Source organism: Ipomoea nil, unplaced genomic scaffold (genome assembly GCF_001879475.1).
Source record: "Ipomoea nil cultivar Tokyo-kokei standard unplaced genomic scaffold, Asagao_1.1 scaffold0656, whole genome shotgun sequence".
Classification (NCBI taxonomy): domain Eukaryota; kingdom Viridiplantae; phylum Streptophyta; class Magnoliopsida; order Solanales; family Convolvulaceae; genus Ipomoea; species Ipomoea nil.
This window is the reverse complement of record NW_017617084.1, coordinates 2,099,252-2,110,739: the sequence shown is the minus strand read 5'-3', so window position 1 is coordinate 2,110,739 and position 11,488 is coordinate 2,099,252. Positions and strand designations below refer to the sequence as shown.

The 11,488-nt window shown below is 34.1% G+C and overlaps 1 long non-coding RNA gene across 1 annotated transcript; it reads left to right on the top strand.

The window, feature by feature from the left end:
• The first annotated feature begins 7,452 nt into the window (after positions 1-7,452).
• LOC109174742 lies at positions 7,453-8,920 on the top strand. The gene is made up of 3 exons (XR_002053167.1): positions 7,453-7,636; positions 7,983-8,069; positions 8,858-8,920. It is a non-coding gene; the product is annotated as an uncharacterized LOC109174742 (long non-coding RNA).
• The last annotated feature ends 2,568 nt before the right edge of the window (positions 8,921-11,488 follow it).

Genomic DNA, 11,488 nt, shown 5'->3' with positions numbered 1-11,488 from the left:
ATAGGTTAAAAATGCTACTAGGAAGGATAGAACCCAAGACCTCTAACATAATAAACAAAGCTAAACCCACTAAACCACACCAACCCTTGTTCACTAAAATGTTACACCTTATCTTTTACCTATAATTTTGGGTTGACAGCTTTGACCTCCGGGCACTTTAACAAAGAAAGATTACAATTCAACAGTTAATTTAATAGTTCTATTTTCGTTCATATTTAAATATATAAAATTATTCACCAAAATTTCAATTTCAATTCATTAAAGTTTTATTTTCAATTATAATTAAGACCAATCTATGAATTCAAAAAAAAATAATAATAAATTATCAAGTATACAAAATAATAGATTATATCTATAATATTTTTTTTTTTTTAAATGGGGGCCCTGTGCGGTCGCGCCGGTCCGACATGGACTAGAACGGCCCCGGCGGTGCAGTGTGGTGTTCCGAATGGTGTGGATCGGGGTAAGGGCGGTATGATAGGGGCCGGGGTTGGTAATCGACCCTTCCGGCATGCATAGGACACGTGGAGAATGGATATGAAAGAGTAGTTGATATCGTACAGTTAGCTATAGCCCATTTCTTTTGCCGCGATCTTTGTAATAATTAGGCCGCCAGCTATCTGGGTAATAAAGGGCAAATTATGCTGTGCATGGTGCACACTGTTCTATGTTCATAATTACCGAATTATATATTCATAATTTTTGAAATTCATATTTATAATGATTGAACTCTATATATGTTCACAATTACAGAACTCTATGTTCATAATTTTGGATGTTCATATTTCCAATTGTTGAACTCTGTATTCACAGATCACAAAACTTTAGTATAGAAATTATGAATCTACAGTAAAGATTTTATGAATCTACAGTATAAAAATTATGAATCTTTAGTATATAAATTATGAATCTATAGTATAGAAATTATGAACATATAGTATAGAAATTTAGAATCTATAGTATAGAAATTATGAACTATTTTGGACCTAGCACCCCGGGTAATAAAGCTACTATTTTCTTACCTCTCGTTCGGTACCTATATACCTTGTACACCCCGGGTAATAAAGCTACTATTTTCTTACCTCGCATTCTGTACCTATATACCCGGTACTATTTTGAGTCTAGCGCCCCCGATAATAAAATTAATATTTTCTTACCCCGTTCTATACACCTATATACCCAGTTTATGGTGGACTCGGTTCCTATAAAACTATGAATATATATAATATACTTATTTAATTTGAAAAAAATGAAAGCTTATTATACAATTAAAATAAAATTTTGTTATTTTCCTAATTATATCAGTACACAGTATATAGTATGTTATTTCCCTTTTTGCAAAATTAAAATAATTCCTTCAATTATATATTGTTTCCCTCCGCAAATTTTTAGTAGCGCCAAATTTCCCTCTTTGCTAAAGTTTCCCGTCAGAACACTTATGTCTTCTTTGCAAATTTGCCCTCTAAACACCGCCATCTCCTCAGACATTGCTTGTCGCCCAGTGCTCTACCCCGACCGTGCTCTCGCCGCCTCCACCCGAACTCTTCCTCTTCCCCACAACCCCACAGCCACTACGCCCTTCGCTGTGCTTCTTCTCTGCCGAAGACTCCAACCCTACGCCCATCTGCGCGTCGATCGCCATTGTCTGCCCCCTTCGCTGGTCGTAGTTTGCAGGTGGAGGCGGCGTCGCGGCGACGGTCGTTAGTCCCAACTGAGGTTAGATTTGATGTCGTTTTGTTTTGGTTATTTTCTTCGGTTTTCGCTGACGTCGTGTTACCTATATTGTGGAGGGAACCAACGAATCCTCTTTCTCCTCCTCCTCCGCTACCTGCTCTTCGTCGTCTTATATCACCACGCTTTCCATCCTCCTCTTATCAAGGTGTGGGCATAGTAAGCAGGCATGCTTATATAATTTATTTTCTGAATTATTAATTGCTTCAGTAATTGCAGAGTTCTAGTTTCATGGGAGGTAGGGTTTCGCTCTCGAGGACGCAGCAATTACATTTTGATTTGTCAAAAAGAAATGAGTTAATCAATACTCTCAGTTATCATTTCATTAGACTTCCATATAATCCATATACTATATTAATTTTAGGGGCAGTTTGCTACGTGGAATTTAGATAGATTAGGCTAACATTCCCATGTTTGCTAAGTTTTAAGGTGGAGGGATTAGAGGTTAGACCCCACCTTTAATCCCAATAGATTAAGATGGTTCAATATGCTTCATGTAAGGGATTAGAGGTATTCTGAAACTTTCTTGGATTGAAGTAATTTAGAAAGATTTCCTACACCATGAGCTTGCAATGAATTTAGCACTTAGTAGAGTTGAATAATAGTGAAATTCATGTAGCTGCAGTGCTGCAACAACTAAATTAGAATTGAGTTGTGTGCAATCACCAAGTCATCCTGGATGGTATAACCTGGTATCTCGCTTGAAGAATAGCAGTAATTTAAGCCCTTACCACGATATAAATATTTCAATTTTGGTAGAAGTGTTTGTTCACAGTTAATAGCCCTTACCACCATATAAATAGTTTACCACCATGGTAAACTATATTCTAGTTAAGTCTCTACATTTGAAATGCTTTTAATAGAATTGTTACTCATGTTCTTTTCTTTTGTTTCTTGAACACAGGGCAAGAAGAAGAAATTCACCAATGCTGTTGGTATGGCCCATGAAGATGAGTAAGTGATTCCCTTGCAATCTGTTAAATTGTAAGGCAAAACATTTCTGTTACTTTATAAACATCAACTTAGACTCATTTACAGCTCACAGCTCTTGTTCTTATTATTTTGGGATTACCCAGCTTGATGCCGGGGCCTTTTGCATTGGGACAGACCAAATGTTATTTGCTTTACAGCCTTTTCTCTATCTATAATGTAAAGCGGGCCAAGTTAAATTCAGATTTCAGACACAAAAAGTGAGTGTTGTCTTGGGGCATAAAAATAGATTTTTTCTTACTTCCTGGGTATGTTCATGAGGAAGGGGTTGGAGCTGGGTGACAGCTGAAAATGGTGCTTCATATTTTCTCTGTACATATATATATATATATATATATATATATATATATATATATATATATATATATATATATATATATATATATATATATATATATATATATATATATATATATGTTATTCATTGGATATTGGATTGCTGCTGGAGTTGAAAAGGGAAGAACAGTCTCTGACCTGTGGTTGCAAACTTGCATTCCTTCCCTTGCTGTTTAACAACAAAATATAGAATAGCTCTTGCAACTTGTCAAAAGAAATCATAAACTGCTGCTGATTAGTAGAAGCCATTGTTGTGCATTATCTGTGGGTTTCCTGTTTTCATACAATTTTGAAGAGTTGATGATGTTGTTACTTTAAAGCTAATAGTGTAACTTATTATGTAACATTCTATGTAATAACCCTCAGAACAACCGCATTCTATCTCAACTCCATACATAAGTCACTTGATTACTTTCTTTTCCATGAATTGTATTGCACTAGTGTGACTTATACTATGCTAACTTGCTGAAATTTGATTTCTGCTAGATGATGTGGAAGTTTATGTTGTTTCATTATATTGTATTGTATTGTTTTTTATACTTATTTATTTTGTTCTCACTTAGAACTATCTGCATCAAGTAATCATGCTGGGAGTAAGCTCCCTGATGTGTTCCAGTTGAAGATTGGCTGTGAAGTCATCCTAGCTTACAGGATTTCAGAACTGATGAAACAAAAAAGTTTGGAGGTATATTATTATCAGTACATACATTAAAAGCTCTTTATTTTCTGTTTTTATAATTTATCAAATCAATTTTTGGCTTCAATGATATTTGATTGCTATTTTCTCTATCGCTTAAATCTCCAGGGTAATTAAAAGCTTGAGTTTAACTTCAATATATTTTTTTCAAATTCTTAGATTTAATTATTTTCATTATACTAACTTTCTAACTTGAGTTTAAGTGGGATGTCTTCACAGCCAATCTTCAACGGAACACATCAGGGAGCTTACTCCCAGCATGATTACTTGATGCAAATAGTTCTAAGTGAGAACAAAATAAATAAGTATAAAAAACAATACAATACAAGGAGAGTACTATCAATCCAGCAACATCTAAGTACATGGATTTCTTGTTGGCTACAGCATCAGGGAAGGTTGAAGGGGTGAAAGCTCCAGGTAAACTTGCCACTCCCTTTGAGAAAACGAAGTTGGCAGCTTATACCCTTGGTGCTATGACACCTTGCATGAGACTTTATGCCTACATTGGTAAGGAGTTGCGGGGGCTTCTTGATGGTAAACGTAATCATCCATACAAGAAGTGGATTGAGAATTACTTCTCCGAAGGTTTCCAGGTTTCTTTATTTTCATGTAATCTCTTAACACGATTGACTTTTGATTATCAAAAATTTCTAATTTCAATAGTTAAAACACTTAATAAGATTTATATCAGCATAACACACTACATATAGATGGTACACATCTTATTTAATTGTCTCACTTTAGATGGTGAAAGCCTAAGTGCCTAACAACATACCATTGCATGTGATGAACACTTGTAGACCTGTCCAAATCCAAGCCATATATGTACCCAGCTAAACACACAGTATAGCTAGAGCAAATCAGACTTTTAGAGATTCCTATTCTTATTTATTTATTTATTTATAATAATAACTAGTTTTATTACATCTGCAGTGTTTTTGGACAGAAAATGCTAAGAAAGAGGGCTTGAATCGGGTAGTTTATCTAAGCAAAAATGGGTGTTTGGTTAAAAAAAAACAACCAGAAGGTTGGTTGTCATGGCAGAAGAAACAGATCGATCTTCTACATTCTATTCACAATTAAAACAGCTGCCCCACCTCCATTCCCTGTCCCTCTTGCCGAAAAAGAATGAAAATACAGATGAACCCTTGTAAACATATCCAATAGTTAAATATGAGGAGATAAAGACCGTAAACATAAACTGAAGCAACAAATTTAAAACACAAAATTCTCTTAGGACATATATTAGAGCTCTTATCTTTAACTGCTATTTGATGCATTACGAGATTTTTAGCAAACAAAGTTGACAGATAGTTATTGTGTGTATTTTTAGATGGATGATGATATGTATGGTGTCTATTTCATATCATGGTTGCTTTAGTTTATTCAGATTTGGAATTCTTGCATTTTGGTTTGGTTATTTAAAATATTGCTGTTGCTTTTGATTGTCACTGTTATTTTTATTTTGGGTTGGTTATGGACCAAACCTACCAAATGCAATTGGTAGTGTCTTCTTTTTGCCTAGTTCCCTTTGCTATTCTTTCACTAACACTGCTGCCAATACTCACTATCTATCTATCTAGCTATCTCTTATAATGTTATATTGACTACGTACTAATTTATTTACTCACTTTTTACATGTAGTTTCAACAAGTTGATTATGACAAAGCGGTTATTGATCTGGTGCGTTCTGAATGAGCCGATATTCTATCATGTTATATAGAGTAGGTATGATTTGACGTTGTAATCATTTAGACTTGGTTCGTAGAATTGTTTTTTATAGTATTATGACTTGGATGATGATTCGATTAGAATTAGTAATGAAAGTATTTTGACTTGTTATTTTGAACCTTGCTTAGCTTCTTCAAAATTATGTAACTATACTTGGCCATGGTGAATGGATAAATTGATTTTTTTTATATGATTAAAATTTAAGCAGGTTAAAAATGGGTTGAGACAACCGTTGTCTATTTTACAATAGACAACAGTTTGAAACTGTTATCTTTTCTACAAAAGACAACAGTTTATAGGCGTGACTTTTAACAACAGCGATTTCAACAACACACAATAGACAACAGTTTATAACTGTTGTCTTTTAAAGAAAAGACAACAGTTAAAAACCGTTGTCTATGTGCATCACTTTTAACAACACCGGTTTCAACAACATTGAATAGACAACGGGTCAAAAACTGTTGTCTTTTCTAGAAAAGACAACGGTTAAAAACCGTTGTCTATGTTCGTGACTTTTAACAACACTGGTTTCAACAACACTTAATAGACAACGGTTAAAATACCGTTGTCGTTTATAGAAAATACAACGGTTAAAAACTGTTGTCTATGTGCGTGACTTTTAACAACACCGGTTTCAACAACACTTAATAGACAACGGTTAAAAAACCGTTGTCGTTTCCAGAAAAGACAACGGTTATTAACCGTTGTCTATGTGCGTGACTTTTAACAACGCCGGTTTCAACAACACTTAATAGACAACAGTTAAAAAACCGTTGTCGTTTCTAGAAAAGACAACGGTTATTAACCGTTGTCTATGTGCGTGACTTACAACAACACCAGCTTCAACAACACTTAATAGACAACGGTTAAAAAACCGTTGTTGTTTCTAGAAAAGACAACAGTTATTAACCGTTGTCTATGTGCGTGACTTACAACAACACCGGCTTCAACAACACTTAATAGACAACGGTTAAAAAACCGTTGTTGTTTCTAGAAAAGACAACGGTTAAAAAACCGTTGTCTATGCGCGAGACTTACAACAACACCGGCTTCAACAACAGAAATTATACCCCTACGACAACGGTTATTAACCGTTGTCTATGTGCATTTTTCTTGTAGTGCTTGGAGATCAAGCATCTGTGGAAAGAAAGAAGTACATCAAGGAGAATGCTATAATGACTAATAATTTGTACAGATGAGATGGTCGAAAGCTTGATGAATAAACTCTAAGGTTTCAGGTTTGAAATTTATTCTTTACAAGTTAAAATATATTATTTTTGAAATAAGATCTTCTGAAAAGGCTACAAGAATGATTGTCTTTTTCCAACACACAAATTCTCAATACCAGCTACAAATTCTCAAAACCAGCTATAAAATGATGAAGATTGAAGCAGATCAAAGTACTTCCAACAACAAGAACAACACCAGTACATACGAATCCAATATGCTAGAGAAAGCTTATAGAGAAAAATATTCAAGTGAGATAAACACTCAGAGATTCGAAGCTCACAAAGAAAATATTCAAGAGTGTTTAAAATCTTCATCATTGAGAGACTTGCTGCATATTGAAGATCCATCTACGAAGTCTGAAAGTTGGAAGCAAGAGAAACTTGTTTTTCTACAAGACACACTAGATCACAGAAATTCATTATATCTTGGAACCAAGAAGTGGTGGATATAGTGAATTGCTCCTCCCACCCCCGAACCACTATAATTGCCTTGTGTCATTTACTGCTTTATTTACTTACTGCTTGTTACTCGCTTGTCACGTGGATATACTTGACACAATCACCACAAACACTTACTTTATTATTCCGTTGTGCACAAGACTCTAACAATCTAGTTAAGAGTCTTGGTTACTCTGTCGCCTTAGCAATTGTTGTATTTGCGAAAACGTTTAAAAGTCTATTCCCCCCCCCCCCCCCCTCTAGATTTTTACCCTACCTCTTTTGGGACCAACACTCAGTTTCATCCCCAACCGATCGGAGCAGCAGGACTCCAATTAGGATTCCCTTTCCTAGCGAGTTGCGACTTTGCGAGCAGCAGACGAGGACGCCGACGACTACTCCTCTCCCCTGCGACTTTGGGAGTAACCGACGATGACTCCTCTCCCCTATGACAGCCAACGAGAGTTCACTTCCAGAATTCTAGGTAGGTGCTTCTTAGCATTCGTGATTTATCATATTGGAGATGAAATATTCATGTTATTGATATTCATGCCCTCGATTTGAAAAAAGATTTCCTCTCTGTTTAAGACGATTTCCTATTTGCTATTCTGTGTTATTCATTAAATCTGATTTTTTGAATTTGAGTCTTTGAGCTGAGAAATTTGTATATTGATTTCTGTAGAATCTAATTGTTTGGTTTGGATTTTGTTTTCATAATATGCTTACATCTTTGATTGTTTTCATTTACCATGTTTATCTTTTCTCTTATCTGTCTGTTTTAGTTTGACTGATATATTTTCATTAGCTAAGCACTTTGTTCCCTAATGCAGCAAAGGTATGAAGTGCCACCCAATTTTAGAAGGTTATTGAGTTCAAAGATGAGAAGACTGTGCAGAGTTCTAAATGTTCGTCTGCAGGTAAGTTTACTTCACACATTTGGTTATAATTAGCCTTTGCCTGTGTTTGAATTATGTACCTCTGCCTGTGCTGTAGGCATGGTTGCAATAGGCGCTAGGCGCTAGTCGGGCGCCCGGACAGCGCCTAGGCGGTCTAGGCGGCGCTAGGCGGGCACCAAAAAAACAGTGGTAGACTTGCAGTTTGACAATTTTAATGAGGTTGTTTTCAACGTTTAATCAAATAACACATCCAAATAAATGAATTAATGATAATTCATAAGTCATAACATCAAAACAATGATTTTCAAAAAAAAAAAAACCATTAAAACAATATTAAAAATAAAAAATACTCAAATATGAAATACTCAAATACTTCAATCATCCAAAGATTCAAAGTATCAAACTAGTCTACGAGTATATATATGTAATATTATATATATATGTATGCGCGCGCACGCGCGCACACACACACACACACACACACACACACACACACACACACACACACACACACACATATATATATATATATATATATATATATATATATATATATATATATATATATATATATATATATATATATAATAAAAAAAATAGGCCGAGCCGATCGGGTTAACTTGACCGAAATGGACGAGTTAACTCGACTAACTTAGACGCTAGGCGGCCAAATCGGTCGAGTTAGGCGCTAGGCGGACGCCTAGGCGGCCGGTAACCTAGACGGGCGCCTAGAGGGGAAATTGCCACGGTCTAGAGGCGCCTAGCGCCTAGGCGGGCGCCTAGACCGATTTTTACAACCCTGGCTGTAGGCTGAACCAGAGACATATGAGGTGTATGCACAAATAACTTTGCTTCCTGAAATAGATGTAAGTTTTAATTCCTTTTAAAACTTTAAGCTTTTGTACTTGTGTGGGTTCACAAGATGCTGATTATTAGTTTATGAGATCAGTTAATTGTCATTACTATTGGAATTTTAATGTATATTTCTTTTGCAAAGCTAGGCAAAATACTTGTCTTAGATTGGAGTGAGCAGGGAAATTACCTGTCTACTTAAATTGAGAACATTAAAATTTGTGCGGGAGATTAGAATCTGCATGCAAGGAAGCTGATGGGGCTTTTAAGAAGGTCTAATATGGAGATTCAATTCTTTTGTGTTTCTTTTATATCCAGTGCCTCAATAATGCATGTCAAGTTTAGCAAAATGGTCATTGTGCTTTCCAACATTGGTCATTCTACATTGGAATATACATGTTTCTACATTGGAGGCTTCCCTTCAAATGCCTCTATGTTGTCCTGCTATTCTAGTTGTTACTTTTCATTTTTTTGGAAAGCTGTTACTTTTCATTTAGATCAGCATATATGAGCAAATCTTACTATAGTTATACTGACGTAAATACGTTGGGGGAGAAAGAATCGTTATGCAATCAAAATTGCTTTATATTACTTTTTGACCTAAACACTTCACACTTTTTTCTAAAAGTTCTAGATGTTATACTGTCCATAGAGTTTGATATTAACACATGATATCCTGATTATAGAGTCGAATATGATTTTATCTTCCCTAATGTCTTCTCCATTTTCTTGCATAGTCTAACTGAAGTATTTCTCAGACTTAGATTGAGTGGCTATCTTGAAAAGTTTCTTAAATTAGTATCTTCCGTAATGCCTTCTTCATTTTTATTGTCTTTGCTGAGTTGCAGGTTCCATATGACAGTATGACTCCTCTACAAGCTGCCCTTGGGGTGAGACAAGTTAGTAGCAACAAGTAAATTGAAAATAGCTCAAGTCTCGTATTGTTGGAGGCATACAATAGCTCAAGTCTCGTATGGTGGGCAAAATGTCTATTCAGGGAGGCATATATATATATATATATATATATATATATATATATATATATATATTTATTTATTTATTTATTTATTTATATTCATGGGCAAAATGTCTATATATATGTATAGTACATGTTTTAGGATAAGTATAAAAAATAGATAAAAGTTAATAAGAGATGGTTAGATTAGGTGATAAATCATGTGATTAGCTTTAAGAATGGCCAATGTTTGAATCCTGTCGTATGGTTTTATTCAACACACAATTTTTTAATGACTTATAAATATTAATTAATGGTGAGATTTACACATCTATATATAATAATAATAATAATAATAATAATAATAATAATAATAATAATAATAATAATAATAATAATAATAATAATAATAATAATAATAATAATAATAATAATAATAATAATAATAATGTGTTTTCTATTTCAATTATTTTATCAAATTAATTATGTTTCATATTTTGTTGTGAATATCTTTAAAAAATTTTGATGTGTTTTATTTTTCGCACATAACCAACAATATTTATGGTCATACTTTTAAGTGTTTTTTTTCCTTCAAACTATTTCTTTTGTTATATTTCGTCCCCATTGGTAAAAGTTTCTGGATCCGCCCCTGCTGGAGAGAGAGAAAACTAGCAGAAAAGGTACACGATACATCTCCATCCTTCTGGTAGCCATCTCTCCATCGTACAACCTATATAGTATCCTCAAAACTAGGGAAATAACTAAAATCCCACTAAGGTAATGAATGTCTGATTGTAAGAATGTTTTATCATTCTATTTTGTAAACTTTTCATCGTATAATTAATGAATTAGCTTTTTTATTTTTTTAAAAAAAAATACTTTTTAGGTAATTTTTATTTGAAAGGGTGATGTGGTTGCAATTAATGATGTATTTATTATTGAGAGAGCTAGGTTGGTAAAAGTATATTACATTATTATAAATTTATAGAGAGATATCTATAAAATATCCCCTATTTTTATAGATATTTGCAATTGATTGTTCATTTATTTAACTAGTATGATACCCGTGCGATGCACGGGATGAATATTGTTCATCACTTCATCTTATTGTGTGAAAAATTTTAAGAGATGATGTAATATATAAAAAGTTGGAACAGGAATATAAAATGGAAAATAGAAACAATAAAGAAATTACTTTAACATACAATAATATAGAAAAATAAGAGTGACAAAATTACAAATTATTGAAAACTTCGTGGTATACCACGTTGGTTGTTGATGTAATAGAGGAACTTGAGTTCTTAGCAATCAATATTTTAAGACCACCTGGGTTGTTAACTCGAGAAGCAGCCACGTACAACTGACCATGAACAAAAACTGGTTTTTTAAGTAACAATCCTACATGTGACAATGTTTGACCTTGACTTTTGTTAATAGTCATTGCATATGATAACATCAATGGGAATTTCTTCGTTGAAACTTGAATGGCAACCTGGTATCAGATGGTGACATTGACATTCTGGGGATCAACACTTTTGTTCCTTTGTTAGCACCATCTATTAACTCAGCTTCAATTACACGGTCTGCTAACTTGGTGATTACCTTTGTTTTGATGATAATACCTTTGTTTTGA